This window comes from Cotesia glomerata, linkage group LG5 (genome assembly GCF_020080835.1).
Source record: "Cotesia glomerata isolate CgM1 linkage group LG5, MPM_Cglom_v2.3, whole genome shotgun sequence".
NCBI classification, from domain to species: Eukaryota; Metazoa; Arthropoda; class Insecta; order Hymenoptera; family Braconidae; genus Cotesia; species Cotesia glomerata.
In genome coordinates this window covers 21,327,805-21,343,141 of record NC_058162.1, presented here as the reverse complement: position 1 = coordinate 21,343,141, position 15,337 = coordinate 21,327,805, and the positions used below count along the sequence as shown (strand labels likewise).

The 15,337-nt window shown below is 30.3% G+C and overlaps 1 protein-coding gene across 2 annotated transcripts in view; it reads right to left on the bottom strand.

Moving 5' to 3' along the window:
* Window positions 1-15,337, bottom strand: part of LOC123265550 (protein-tyrosine sulfotransferase) — a 279,719-nt gene that overhangs the window by 152,632 nt on the left and 111,750 nt on the right. The window lies entirely within an intron of this gene.

Below are 15,337 nucleotides of genomic sequence, written 5' to 3'. Positions count from 1 at the left end.
TTAATTATGGTAAGTTTCAAGTGTTATAGTTGGAAAGTTTATTAAAAATTTTCAAAGATTAATTGACTTTTGATGTTGAGAAATTTTTTTGTTAATTTTTTTCTTTGCAAAAAAATTTTTTCAGCGTATTTTTTCGTTTCTTTGAAAAAAAATCTATTATTTTTATTTTCATTGACCAATTTTTTATTTTTCCAAAATTTTTATAATTTTCATAATAAAAATTAAAAAAAATTTTTTTATTGTGTTAAGTAAAAATTTGCGCAATAAAAAATGTCGATGAATTCTTAAAGAAAAATTAAATTTTCTTAATTATTCTAAAATGAAAATTTACCCAACTTTTAAAGATTGAAATCATTAAGAATCTACCAAAGCTGAAAATGAACTATTAAATATCTGCGAATGGATAAGTTAAATAAAATACGCAAACAAATAAGCCGACTTTTTTTACCTTTGCCTACAATGATTTCACTCTTATTTTTGTGTATTTATTCACTAAAAATACGGGCTGCCTCTCGTCTCGTCTCGTCGGAATTCCTGCCCTTTTTAATATATATTTTTACTTTATTTTACCCTTTTAGTTAACTCTGCTTACTCTTGACTATCTGAAACCTGGTGCAGCTCTTCGCGAACTGTTTTTAAAACTCTTAAAATCCTTTGCTTTTTCTTTGCCGTGGCTTTGTCTATCTATATATGAATGAGTATCTCAAGTCACGAAAAGAAAATAAACTCGGTAGGTAGGTAGTTTTGTCCATACCTTTGCGATCAAGGAAACAACTCAACTTTATTTCTTCATATTACTTAACTTTAACTTCAACTCAAACTATAACTTTTTCCTTTATCAGATCTCCAGACCGCGGATTCTCATCATTATACTTTTTCCGCGTTTCTTTAAGAAATTTTTTCAATACTTCATAGCTTAGTTATCTTTCTAAAATGATGGAAAATGCAATAAAATATTCCTAAAAGAATTCTATTCTTAAAGATCGTGTTTATTACAGAAAAAAAAATTAGGAAAACGGTTGACCCTAAAGGCCATCCCTGCAACTTCCCGCTACCTCCATACCTAATTGCTCAACAATTCACTTATTTTTTAAGCTCTTCGAGCTCAAAAATATAATTTTTGTGTAATTTTGAGCTCTCCGAGCTCAAATGAATCGCTGTTCTGTGCTTTTGAGCTCTTCGAGCTCAAAAGGCTAATGGCAGTTTTATAGAACACTATTTTTTGAATTTTCAAACCGCAATAACTTTTGAATGAATTAACCGATTTTCTCGCGGTTTATTCAACGCAGTTTTTTGAGTTCTTTAAAAAATCTGTAAACGTAAACTGGTCAGACTAAAAATTTCATAGAAATTCTGAAAAAAACATTTTTTTCAATTTTTTTCGACAACGATATCTCACGAACAAACCAACCGATTTTGACCGGGCTGGTGGCAATCGACGTGATTTTTTGAGATTAAGAGCTGACTTATTTTTGGTATTGATCGGTTCAGCCGTTTAAAAGATATTTCAAAAAAACGAATTTTTGGAAATTTTATTTTTGAGATTTCTCAAAATTGATCTACTCAAATTCTGTAAATTATTATCAGAATTTTAGGGGGAAAGGAACTCTTCAGAACGCCGCTTATTTCGATCGAATCGGATGATCCGTTCAAAAGTTATTAGAGATTTACACACACACACACACACACACACACACACACACACACACACACACACACACAGACACGGTGACATCACCGCGGAAATAGTCAGAAAAGCTTCCTAGGACCTCAAAACGTCGAGATCTGATGAAAACTTGATTTTCGAAAAACGGGGTGAAAACAATAACTTCCCGATTTTTGAAAATTTTCAATTTTCTTAGCGTATATATATATATATATATATATATATATATATATAGCATATATATATATATATAAATAAATAAATATATATATCTAATATATAAAATTCTCGTGTCACAATGTTCGTTCCCATACTCCTCCGAAACGGCTTGACCGATTCTCATGAAATTTTTTATGCATATTCAGTAAGCCTGAGAATCGGCTACTATCTATTTTTCTAACCTCTAAGTGATAAGGGGTGTTCACCCTAAAAATTTTTGTTTTATTTTTTTGATAAAATTTTTTTTTTTTTATTTTTTTATTATGTGGCATCAAAAAATACATACAACTCTAAATTTGCACTTTTTTATCACCAACCCTTGCTTTTTAACAGTCATTTTCATAATTTTATCATTTTCTATCCCGCTCGATAACATCAATTATTATCACTTGGTAAGTTATCCCCTCTATGTGTCTATCGGTGTCACTTCTCACCCTGTAAACAGCAAGGAGTAGGGATGTTACCTCTACAGTTTTCGGCTATTATTAGTGTTTATGCTTCAAGCGTAGTAATTAAACATTTTTACTATCTCAGTGTAACTCTCATATCAAAGATATTCTCGAGTAACTTTATTATTTATTTATTAATAACTAATATTATTGAATATAATTAATTATTAATAACTAATAAAATTATTAATTTTGAGTGTAAATCGCACGATCAGTTAATTAAGTGACTTACATAACCTCTAAAATACTCAAAACGTGTCATGAGTTCCCGCAAACAACGGCTATTGAGTTGTAAATATAAATTATTTTTTACGTTTATTATAAAATCAAAAATTATTCTTTCTTATTTATAACGAAAATATTGTTGGGAATGGTGAAAAACGAATTCGGTGAAAGTTAGATTTTTATTACAATTGGGAAATTTTTTTTTGTGTTTACTTATAAGAGCTCTAACTTCGACAGAATTTTTTTTTTCACTATTTCTAACAATATGTATTTTCGATATAATTAAGAAACATAAAATTTTTCGCTTCCGTGAAACTATCTAATTTTTACATGTATATTCAATGTAATCAAAGATAAAATAAATGATTAATATAATAATTAAATATAATAATTAAATAATTCAATCAGTTCTATTCATGTGTGTTTTGTATTATACAGTGAACAATGCCAACAAAACGCAAAAGGGCCAATTTGAGCCGTGATACAAATAAATCTAGAAGCATTCGAAATAGAAGAGCCCAAAGAACCGAAGAACAAGTTCAGGAAGAAAATACTGGAGCGCGTGTGAAAATGGCGCAATTGCGTCAAGAACAATCAGACGATACAACGAGCTGAACGCAATGAAGTCATGAGATTAGAACAACGACAATCACACCATTTTACTGTCAATAGACGCAGAGCGAATAAATGTTAAGACGTTGTCGATGAGTGATCGAGAGTGATCAATGAGTGATCGATGAGTGATCAAGTTTGTTTGTATTAGCTAAAGACGGGCTAACAAAAAATATTGTTCACGCTGCAGCATTAAGAGATTAATATTATGTAATTAATTAATTATATAAATAATTATTACTTTTAATAAATTAAAACAATTAATGTTTGGTGTTTTGTTATTTTTAAACAACATTCCCTCATCGTTCACAGCGCTCCAGGCCTTTTTCACTCACATTCCACATCCTTATACACTTCCAATAAGTTAGTAATTTTTTTTCTACACTAGGAATTCTCTAGAAATTATTCACATGGCAAAACAACGTTTGCCGGGTCAGCTAGTATATATATATATATATATATATATATATATATATATATATATATATATATATATATATATATATATATATATATATATACGATATAATCGGCATTGTCTCTTCTATAACTCTCGTAATTCTATACGGATCTCAATAAAACGTAACATATTTATTCTTAAGACGATTTCCGAGGTTAAGTTCTAAGATGAGCCAAATCTTTCGATTAGTTTAGAAATGAGAGCAATTCAAAAATTTTCAAAAATCGAAAAAAATGTTCACTGTTACCTTATTTCCGTGCAATAACAATGGAACTCGACATCCTATCCGATTTCCGTGAATTGCATTTGAAAGCTTATTTAATAAGCTTCAATTTGTGTACTTATTTATTTCTCCAAATTAAATAGTTTAGGAATAATAGCAATTCAAAAATTTTCAAAAATCGCAAAAATTTTCACTTTTACCGTATTTTCGTGCAATTACAATTGAACGCGATATCTTATCAAAATTCTATAGATAGTATCTGAAAGCTTATTGAATAAGCTTTAATTTGTGTACCTCATTATCAGTCTAGGCCAAAAATCACCTACTTTCTCCGACATATTTAATGAAATTTTACTTTTGCATTCGTTTTGACATCATTGTTGTTTAATCAGACAGAAATTTATTTTTTTTTTTTTCGTATGCTACCCTAGTAGTATTTTTATTATTCATTATGAAATCTACTTCCATTTCGGCTGCCGAATGGCCTTTTTTCAGCTTTCAAACGAACGAGAAAAGCTTTCCGCATATTAATCTCGCAGCGTAGCGTAATGCCCGATGAGATGGGGAGCTGTTACATTGTAGTTTGTTCGCACCGTGAAATATTCTGAAAGGACGATATCATCACTGTTCTGCTTCCTATTTATAACAGTTGGAAGTTTAATCCGGTAGGATTGTTCCCAATTTTTTGGTGTTTTGTGAAAATAATGCTGAGGATAAGCAATTGGCGGAATTACTAACCAGTGATTTATTTATTGTTTTTTTTAGTAAATTCCAGGATAATTTCTAGTAATGCAGTCACTTGGAATGCTCTGCCAAAAGAATAAGGACCGCGTGGAATTTTAAGGAAATTGGCTCTGCTGCAGAACCGCAGAAGGAATTGTTAAAGATATGGCGCACTAGTCTGAGGCGACAACATTATCCACGTTGGAAGCTTGAGTTTGCCAAGCTGAGACTTTCTCCAATGGGATATGCTTGTGTGGGTAGATACCACCCGAGCCATTCCATTGGTATACAGGGTGAGCGATTTCTGAGGCAAAATACAGGCGGGTCACTGCTCGTATTAAGTTAAGTGTATGACGTGATATGGAAGTTGGTTATGAAAAGCGTGACTTAAATATATTGTCAGGATTCTCAAGTATTTTTGGTTTGGGTTATTCTCCGAAAGATTGCAAGTATTTGAGCTTAGACTGCTGAATTATCAGGTACGTCATCTCCAATTGTAAATTCTCGTCCATATCTAGCTGAATTTTGTTCAATTAAAAGGGTATTCTAGTTTAGAAATATTCGATAAAAATTTATATCTGAAAATTCCTATTAAAAATGATATAATTCCTATTGAAAATGATATTAAAAATGAGAATAATCGTAGGACATTTCGCAATTCCTATTCTAATTAAAATTTTTTTAATAGTTATTTATAAATGCGATGTAAGAAAATATAGAAAAGAACGATGAATTTTCAGTGTGTTAGTAAAAAATAATAAACATGAAAAATGAAAAGGTGAATAATTATTTTTAACTATTTTAATGTTAAAAATTAGAGTAAAAATGTTTTTACTGCAATTATTACAAAATTTATCGGATTCCGGTAAGAATAAATTTAAATATCGGTTTCGTCCGCCGACTTTGAGGCAGTGTCAGAATCACCCTCGACTGATCAGCTGTCTAAAAAAATTACACATCTCAGTGATCAGTTGTTGCTGACTTATAGTTAATTCTAGCAAAGTTTTATACAATTATCATTTTAATGTAATTTTATGGAATTAGTTAATATTATTCATAAAATTGTATTTTAATGACTTTCGTAATTTTCAGTTTCTACCAACTAATTCTATCCATATATTGTAAATAAATAACTTGACAAAATCAAGTAAATCAAAAACATTAATTTAAAATGTAATCTTCTTAAGTTGAAATCTAGATTTTCTACAATATAAAACCAATGAAATTTGTAATAATAATATTCTATCGATAACAATATGTCAAATGATAATTCTATTCCATGTGTGCGGTGAGCTGCATCGAATTTTTTTTATTTTACTAGAGGCTCCGGTACATTTTACAGATATAAACTTCAAATAATATTTCTGTCACTAACAAATGGTAAATCAGCGTCCTATCGTTCCTCGATGACAATACAATCAAGTAATTATTCTCATTAACGTAATTATTCTCATTCCAAGTAATCTTGCGATCATCAAAAAGAAAAGAATTTTGTTTAAGTTTTTATTAGATTACTTTCAAATTCTTCGATCAATCAGCTAAACCCTTAATAAAAATTTTGTGTGCTTGAAAAACTACGTCGATTGCCGTCAAGATCAAGATTTAATTACACGTTTAAAAAATTTCACAGCCTAAGGATATTCAAAAATGAACTTTTCAGATTTTTTAAAAATTGTTTGACTCATGAATTGTGATTTTAACATCATGATTTTCGTTTGGTTTAAAATTCATTGAAATATTTCAATTTATAACTTTTCAACAATGAAATTCAGTGAGCGAGGATCTATTAGTCTTTAATCGGCTCATTAAAATTCATGATTTTCAACAAATATTTAACCATTAATTATTCAAAACACTTTTATTAAAATTTTCCAGCAATGCTGATCATTAAAATATTTTAATTTACGAACCTGGATTGACATTTTCCGGTGAGAGAAATATAAATATTTATAACCAACCGCAGTCAGAATAATTGATAATTATTTCGTGGAGAAAAAGAAAAAAGTCAAAAAATAATGGTGATAATTAAAATGAATTTAGCTTATGTATCAACCCTTCATCCGCAGTAATATCTGATACATCGACAAACATATAGTTAAGCCCATATTTCATCAATGTTGAAGTAAATACACAGAGAGAGTGTACCAGTGAATATAACGATTGTATGCAGATACAACATTTGCATTCCCATGTAACGACAAGAGCTCGCGGCGGTCGAACCATTCCCTTTATCCCAACATAAACTCATCTACTTTTGTTTCGACCCAACCTGCAAACATAACCTTCATTTACCTTGATATGTCTTTATACAGATTAAATACTACCTAAACAATTCAATATTTCTATTCACTGCGCCCTCTCCCTGCGTTACTGTCAACATCAGAGTCAGAAATGGGAGACACTTATGTCAATAATGTGAAAATTTGAGGGGATTGAATTGGCGATATCTCAATTTTTAATTGCAAGAGCCTAAATACGATTTGATGGAAGATTGTTTGAATAGAAACTAATAATTTTGAACAATAAAATCATTTAAAGACTAATTCATGATATTTGATACTCATATGCCAAAGTTTAACGGTTTAAAACTTTTACAAATAATGAAAATTGCGGGTGCACGGAAAAAAAAATTTCGTTCTGGTAACCTAACTGTAGAGTTACCACAACTATACACAGTTTACTATTCGTTGTAGAGGTACAGTAACATAATGTTATTTAGTTCTGATAACTCAATGTTGTTGAGCTCTCAGAGCTCTACGGGATTGTTCTCAGAGCCAAACGGTATAGTTGGGAGCGCCCTACGTTGCGCAGTAGTGGAGTGCGCTGACATATTTCATAACCTTCTAAAATGACAAACAGAATTATTTTGTTACTCATCTATATTATTAAAAATATATGAGGACAATTAAGTTTCCAGTTTATTTATTTAAGGAAACAGTTTTTTTTTTTGTCAAATTGAATTTCGTTAGAACAGTTTTGTATTTGTGGTTTTTCAAGGTTCATTTGCAGTGACTGTTAATTAAATTTATTAGTTGAATATATTGTGATAAGTAATAAGTTATCGGAATACATCCAAAAGACCCCATTTAACACAAAATAAAATTTGTTTTCGTTTATTTATCTTTTCTTGTGCATATACGGTAGTGATTATGTCCAATATTTATTAATATAATCAAGAAAATAAGATAATTTTGTGACGACCATATTTTTATTTTACAAATAATTTTTATTTGTAATATAAGTTCTATTATTATTTTATTTCTATTATAATACTATTCTTATTTGTCATATACAATTATTGTTGGAAATATAAATTCGTTCTGTCGCATTTATTTATTAAATTATCAATGCTAAATCGTAAAAAAAATTATTAATCAGACTGCCAAAAATTTTTTATAGTCTTAGAACGATCCTGTAGAGTTGTGAGAGGTAAATAACGTTTAGCTCTCAGAGCTCAACGATGTAGAGTTGCAGGAGCCAAACGGTATTGTTACCATAAGAATACGTTAACCTACTGGAACTTTTTACAACTAACTAACTATTATAGAGTTCCTATAGCAAAATTTTTTTCTCCGTGTGAAGTATAAGAAATTCTATTCACCTTACAGCGTTGAGGTTTGACGTCAATCTTACGTACGTAGGATCTTGGGTTTGAATCCTTGCTAGGAAAAATTCGAATTCTTAAGCTAATCTATTAGGCGAGCGTATACTGAGCCTAAGTTCAGTTTATCGAATGATCAATTGACGTTTATTTTCAATCACTTTTTTTCTAACACTAAAAGCTCTAAGAAAAACTGAAGTAAATAACTGTCAATAAGAAACATAATAATCTTGAGATGATAAAGATATCATTAATTAATTGATTCTATTTTTATCTTCTGTACTTAAAATAATTTCTAACTTATAGAATTTTTCAAGTCCAGAATTAAAATTTTTTTTCGAAATATTTTATTTATTTATTTATTCAGATTTAAATGCCAAAGCAAAAAGCCAGATGGCAAAAATATAAAAGACATGACAGCATAAATAGGAAATATATATATATATAAAAAAAAAAGAAAAATAGAAACACTGATGATATGTTTTGTACATATCAGTTTATACTATAAATTATGTAGAATATTTGCAGACTTTGGTTCCTAGGCCTCCCTGAGTTCAATTTCATAGAAGAATTCAAAGGCTTTGGATTTAAATGCCTCTATGTTGAGTGAATTTGTGACTTCCAGCGGTGTTTCGCGCCAACGGCGTATTGATGAGATCAAAAAAGAGTGCTCAACTACTGATATTGAAAAGTTTGGAAAGCAGAATGAGACATTGTTGTACTTTGAAGCCAACCTTTCCGAGCGTCTAATGTCTTGTGACTCTTCAAAAAAGAGACACCTCAAAAAATTTGGCTCACCAAAACTGAATAGTTTGTAAAGAAAACAAGCTAAAAGATACAGTCTTTTCGATTTGATTGAAAATCATTTTAGGGAGCGACGATGAGGAGAGAAATACTTGAATTTTTAAAATGAGAATTATTATTTTCCATAATTAGTGTCATCATTGGCTAACTTAAATGGAAAAAAATCACTTTCAAAGAGCTTATGATACGTCCTTTCAAACTTTTCAAATTTACCGCTCTTTGTGGAAGCGACTGGTCGCACTGCTATCGGCAAATTGTGAGACTTGAACAAAATAACAATGGCTACGCTATTTTGTCATTAGTTTTAGTTTTCAAATCTGTATTACAAATTAAAAAAAAAACTATTTTTAAAAAAGTATTTGACAGATATTCATATTGCAATAGTACGAGTGGAATAAAATAAGAATGAGCATGATTTATTAAAAATGTTTAAACTCAGCAATGTAGATGGTTCCCGATCCAATCATCCCTCAGAAAAAGCGGCAGATAAGTGTTAGAAAATAAAAAGATGGAAGGAATGGACTCGTGTTGTTACTGAAAGCTAATATTTGTTGTAATCCATAGAATATGAGCTGTATTATGAACTTTATTGTAAACAACAAACTACAGAGGGAGTTACTATAAACAATGTGGTAGGAGACAAATTACTGATGGGTCATGAACTCCACCGCAAGGGAGTTTGAAACAGAATCGTCCGTTTGTTTGAGTCTCTCTTCTGTTCTCGTACTTCTCCTGAGAGTCCTAAAGTAAAGTCGGATAACGCCCACAGTCTTTGCTCGACAATTCGCTCGAGACAATGCCGCAGACGGACTAGAATAAAACAGAAAGTACCGACGAGTGATGCTTAAAACCGTGCTATAAAATATAACAAAAACATAACTTAAGGGAAACCTGAGAACTCTTAAGCAATTTAAATTGCTTTGTGAAAGGTCATAAATTATGAGAATACTGAGGGTAGATTTTTCGTTTTTTAATTAAATGGAAAATTTTCATTTACACAACAATGCTTCTAAGTTTAATTTTTTTTCGATAATTTAATGACTTAATTTTACCAAGAGTTATTATTTTTATATACTTTTATTTATATGTTACTGAAATTTTAATATAAAAGAAAAATATTGTTTTACGTGCAGAAGTGGTTAGACCATCGGCTTCTTTCAATTCTTATAAATACGTCAACTATCCAATAATTCATTTAATTATTAAAATAAGTAAAATTTTGTGACGAACATATTTCATTTTATGCCTTGAGCGCGAGATACGTGTCAAAATTTCTTTAATAGATTAATTTTTTTTTTTAAAGTTGAGAAAAAGTAGTTTTAATAGCTAATGATGTGGTTTTTTCAAGTCTATACACTGAGAGAACAAATTTCTTGTGGAAAAAATCAACATAATTTTGAATAGAAATGAATTTGTTGAAATTTTCAACAATTTTATTTTTTAGCTGAAGAAACAAAAATTTTTCTATCAATAACTTTCTGGTTAAAAAAAAGTTCTTTTAATTTAGAGAAAATAATTTTGATAGAAAACTTGTGAATTTTCATTCAAAGTTGTTTTTTCTCAAATTTAAAAAACTTTTTTTCAACAAGAAAGTTGCTGGGAGAAAAATTTTTATTTACTCAGCTGAGAAATAAACTGTTGAAAATTTTCAACGAATTAATTTCTTATTACAACATTGTACATTTTTTTTGAGAGAAATGTTTTCTTTCAGTGCAGAGGAGTAAACACAATCCGTTTCACAACAAAAACAGTTTCACTGTAAAAAAATCGCGCCAAGTCCACGTTCATGAGACTATTAAGGAAAAAAAATTTTTTTTTTACTTTACAAAAAGATATAAAATAAAAAAATCCAAGTAACCGATATGATTGTATATGATTTTCGGAAATTAAAAAAAATTTTGTTGTAAATTTAAAAATTAAAAAAAAAATTTTTGAACGTATTTAGTGTGCGTGGTTGCAAAATATTTTACTTTTAATGAAATTCGTAAAATCTATTTACTAGGACTTTAAGAAAATTGAAATACACAATGACGCACACCAAGTACGTTCTAAAATTTTTTTTTTTATTTTTAAATTTACAAAAAAATTTTTTTTAATTTCCGAAAATCATATACAATCATATCGGTTACTTGGATTTTTTAATTTTTTTATTTTATATCTTTTTGTTAAGAAAAAAGAAATTTTTTTTTCTTGATAGTCTTATGAACGTGGACTTGGCGCGATTTTTTTACAGTGAAACTGTTTTTGTTCGAATTTTAGTTTTTTTTGTAATTATAATAAAAATTTACAATTGGTACCAACAATCTCGCGTTGGCTGCATTTTTTATAGCAAACTATCCCCTTGAAGCTACCAGTTTATGTAAAAATAATTCCAGCGCACCCTGGCGGGTGTGGATGCAAGCTGTGAAATGTATTATTTTAACTGTAGTTTCCCATCTATTGGAAGATTACCATGCATTCTCGAATTATTTAGTCTGTGGCATGTCACTTTTTACATCGAAAAAAAGTCAGGATCGAAATTTTTGAGCTTGCTATAGTTTGTGCAGATAAAATTTAATAATTTCAAGTAGATTAATTGTTATAATTGAAGATAATTAATCAATATCAGTAAAATAAAGTATGAATTACTGTTATAATATAAAATTTAGAAACGAGAAGTACCGTAGAATTAAATAAAGTTTTTCAACCTTGAAATACCGTTCTGCTTACAGTAAACATACTCGGTAGTCTGGCGCTCCGTTTACAACGGATTTGTACGGAACTTGGCGCCAGATTCTACCGAATCTGTGGATAAATTTTGTAAAAATCAATATTTTAACTCAATTTATATTTAAATTTCCTCATCTGTCTTGTGGTAAATTGTGGAATGGAAATTGTAGCTTAGTATTATTTTGTTTAATTATAATTAATTTTTTTCGGCTGGCAGTAGGAAAAATTTTTTCTATTCTTTGAGCAGTCATTTATCAAAATTTATTTCTAAATGCAGCTTGAAGACAGTTGATTCTATGCTATAAGGTTAAGTAAGAAGTAAAATTAATTTTTTGTAGTAAATAATTATTAATAAATTAATAATGGTATTAAAATTAGTGTTATCTTGTTGAGACTTGTTATCTTCTTCAACTTTACTTTGATAAATTCACATATGATACGATTAAGTTTTGGAATTTAACTGAAAATATTGAATTTAGCAACTAATTGGCACAAAAATAGCACTTAATTGATAGCTAAATATAACCTGATTGGCCTGATTTCACGTACGTATTTTTGAGATTTAATTTTTCTTAATAATTAATCTTTTAACTGCTGATGTGTTTCCAACTGATTTTTCAGACGATAAAAGAGCTTTCAGCTTACCAAAAACCAAAATTAATTACATGAAAAGATAATGAAGACTATTTTCAACATAGAAATTATAATGAAGAGATTAGAGTATAAAATATGTATCAAGGAAATGATTCAGTCAAAAATTTAATCAAGGAAGCCACAAAACCTCGCGATATTTTACTTTATGTATTTTCTGGGATCTCATCACAAGAATGCTTTATAATACATAATCCTTGAGCCGTTTTCTCATCCAAGTTAGAGCTTTAATCATCAGTTTACCACTACGACCACCGAGGAACTAAACTTCACATTTCTGCCTTTAGAATTCGAGAGGAACATAATCAAAGCTACTGAATCATCAAACCATTTTCATACACAGAACTTAACTTCAATGCAACGTAACTTTAATTTCCATCCACTCATTTTAATTAAACTCGCTCATCTGTTCCAGTTGTTTTACAACTCATCAATTCCTGAGTTATTCATTGAAGCTTCGCTCAAATATTTTTTCAACACGGAAAGAAAAATATGGGAACTATTTCCATAATTTTATGGGAACAGTTCCTAGGCAATTATAGGAACTGTTCCCATAATTATAGGAAATTTTCCCAGAATTATGGGAACATTTCCCATAACGATGGGAATGGTTCCCATAATGACATAGGAATGGTTCCTATAATGACATAGAAATGGTTCCTATAATTATAGGAATTATTCCTATACAATTATAGGAACCATTCCCATAATATTCTGGGAAATATTCCCATAATGATATAGTAATGGTTCCTATATCATTATGGGAACTATTCCCATAATGGTATAGGAAGGATTCCTAGAATATTATAGGAATCATTCCTATACCATTATGGGAATCGTTCTCAAAATAAAATAAAGATAAAATTTTCGTGCGGAGTGAGTTCAAAATAATTTCTATAATATATACACGGAAAAAAAATTGATTTTCATGTGACAGCAACATAATTATCATGTAGTATGCAATAATAGTTAAAACAACAATAATAATTAAATAATAATAATAATAATAATAATAATAATAATAATAATAATAATAATAGTTCTTCAAACACGTGCGTGATCATGGCTTGTCCACCCAGCTGACGTTTTCCTTCTTAAAGTCAGCTGGCCTGATGTCCGAGACTGAAGGGTTCATATTTGCTTGCCAAGATGGTGTCATTAACACTCTAGAATACCGTAGCAAGGTGCTCCAGGTGCAGCTTCTGGACACGTCATGTAGGATGTGTAAACAACACCCGGAGACGCTCATGCACCTTTTGTCAGCATGTCCTGTGCTGGCGAGAGGTGCATATATCCAGCGTCACAACGCTGCCCTGAGAGTACTGTACTACTATCTTCGTCATTACTACGGTATTGATATGACACCAGTGCTGCCTTATCTGCCAGGAGATATTCCCCAGGTTGTTGAGAATGACAGTTGCAAAATTTATTGGAACATGCCGTTTGCAACAACTCGGCGGATAGATCACAACAAACCTGATATTGTGCTCTTCGACAAGGCTACTCGTGACATTTATGTCATTGAGTTCTCGGCCCCGGCTGAATACAACATCTCAGCCAAAGAAGAGCACAAAAGACAGATATATCAGGATCTCCTGTTTGAAATTGGCAAACTTTACCCAGGTTACCGTGTCAAGCTCGTCGTCCTGATTGTTGGCGTCCTCGGAGGGATGAAACAGTCTTTTGTATCCTCACTTGCCAGAGTTCCAGCTTGCTCATCAAAAGCTGAATTCTTGGCGGTCAGGATGCAGAAGGCTGTCATACTAGGTTCCCTCCGTCTACTTAGGAAAATGACTTTGGCCTGCTGTGATCACTAACCGCCTTGTTGTGCGGAGTGGTCCAGCAGTAATGGATGGAGCTCAGACTGGGCCCTCGGAGAATCGGACTCCGGGGACAACCCCCCTGAGCATTTAATAACATTTAATAACATAATAATAATTATTATTATTATTATTATTATAATAGGGAAGAGCAGTTGGCACGATACCAAAAGGTCCAGGTTCGAGTCCTGGTCTGGGCCGTCCGAATTATTTTTTCAGTTGAATTTATCTCTGATGACAAATTTAAAATAAGAATGAAAAATTGTTTAGGCCTGGAGGGAATACAGGCTAACAAAAAATTATAAATAATTAGAGAAAAATTGTGCAATAGACTAGATAGCCAATAACAATTGTAAATATAGTCAATTTACAATTGTAAAAAATATATATAAAAATAATAATAATCTTAATAATAATAATAATCTATATTATTAAGAAAATAAAAAAAATTTTGTCGCCAGTGTATTTATATGATAAAATGGGTTTTTGCTTAGAGTTGGGTCTTTTTAAAGTTTCATATCATTCTCACCAATAGTCAATTTATTATAATAAGAATTTAGGCTGCATTCGAAAATGCTCTGTGTCTAGATACATAATGAAGAAATTACCTTGTATCTGGTAAACTATTGACATTTTTGAAGATATAAGCTCATCCCGATGTTACACTCATCAAGAGCTTTCATTTGAATACCCACATGCATTTTGATATATTTTTCATACATACATACATACATACATATATATATAGTATATATATATATATATATATATATATATATATATATATATATATATATATATATATATATATATATATATAATATATGAAAAATTGATGTGGGTACTCAAATGAAAGGTCTCGATGAGTGTAATATCGAGATGAGCTTATATCTTTAAAAATGTCAATAATTCACAAGATACAAGGTCATTTCTTAATTATTGACATTTTTAAAGATATAATGAAAGTTTCATGCCATCTTGGTCAAATGACTAGTGGATCTAATTCAAGCCGAGAGATGGACACTTCCATCTTCCCTATTGGTCGAGAGACATCCTCTCTGTACATAAGTTCGATGGAAATCGTATATAATAGTATAGGAATTATTCCTATAGCGTTATGAGAACCATTCCCATAATGGAACAGGAATAGTTCCCATAATTTTCTTTCCGTGAAT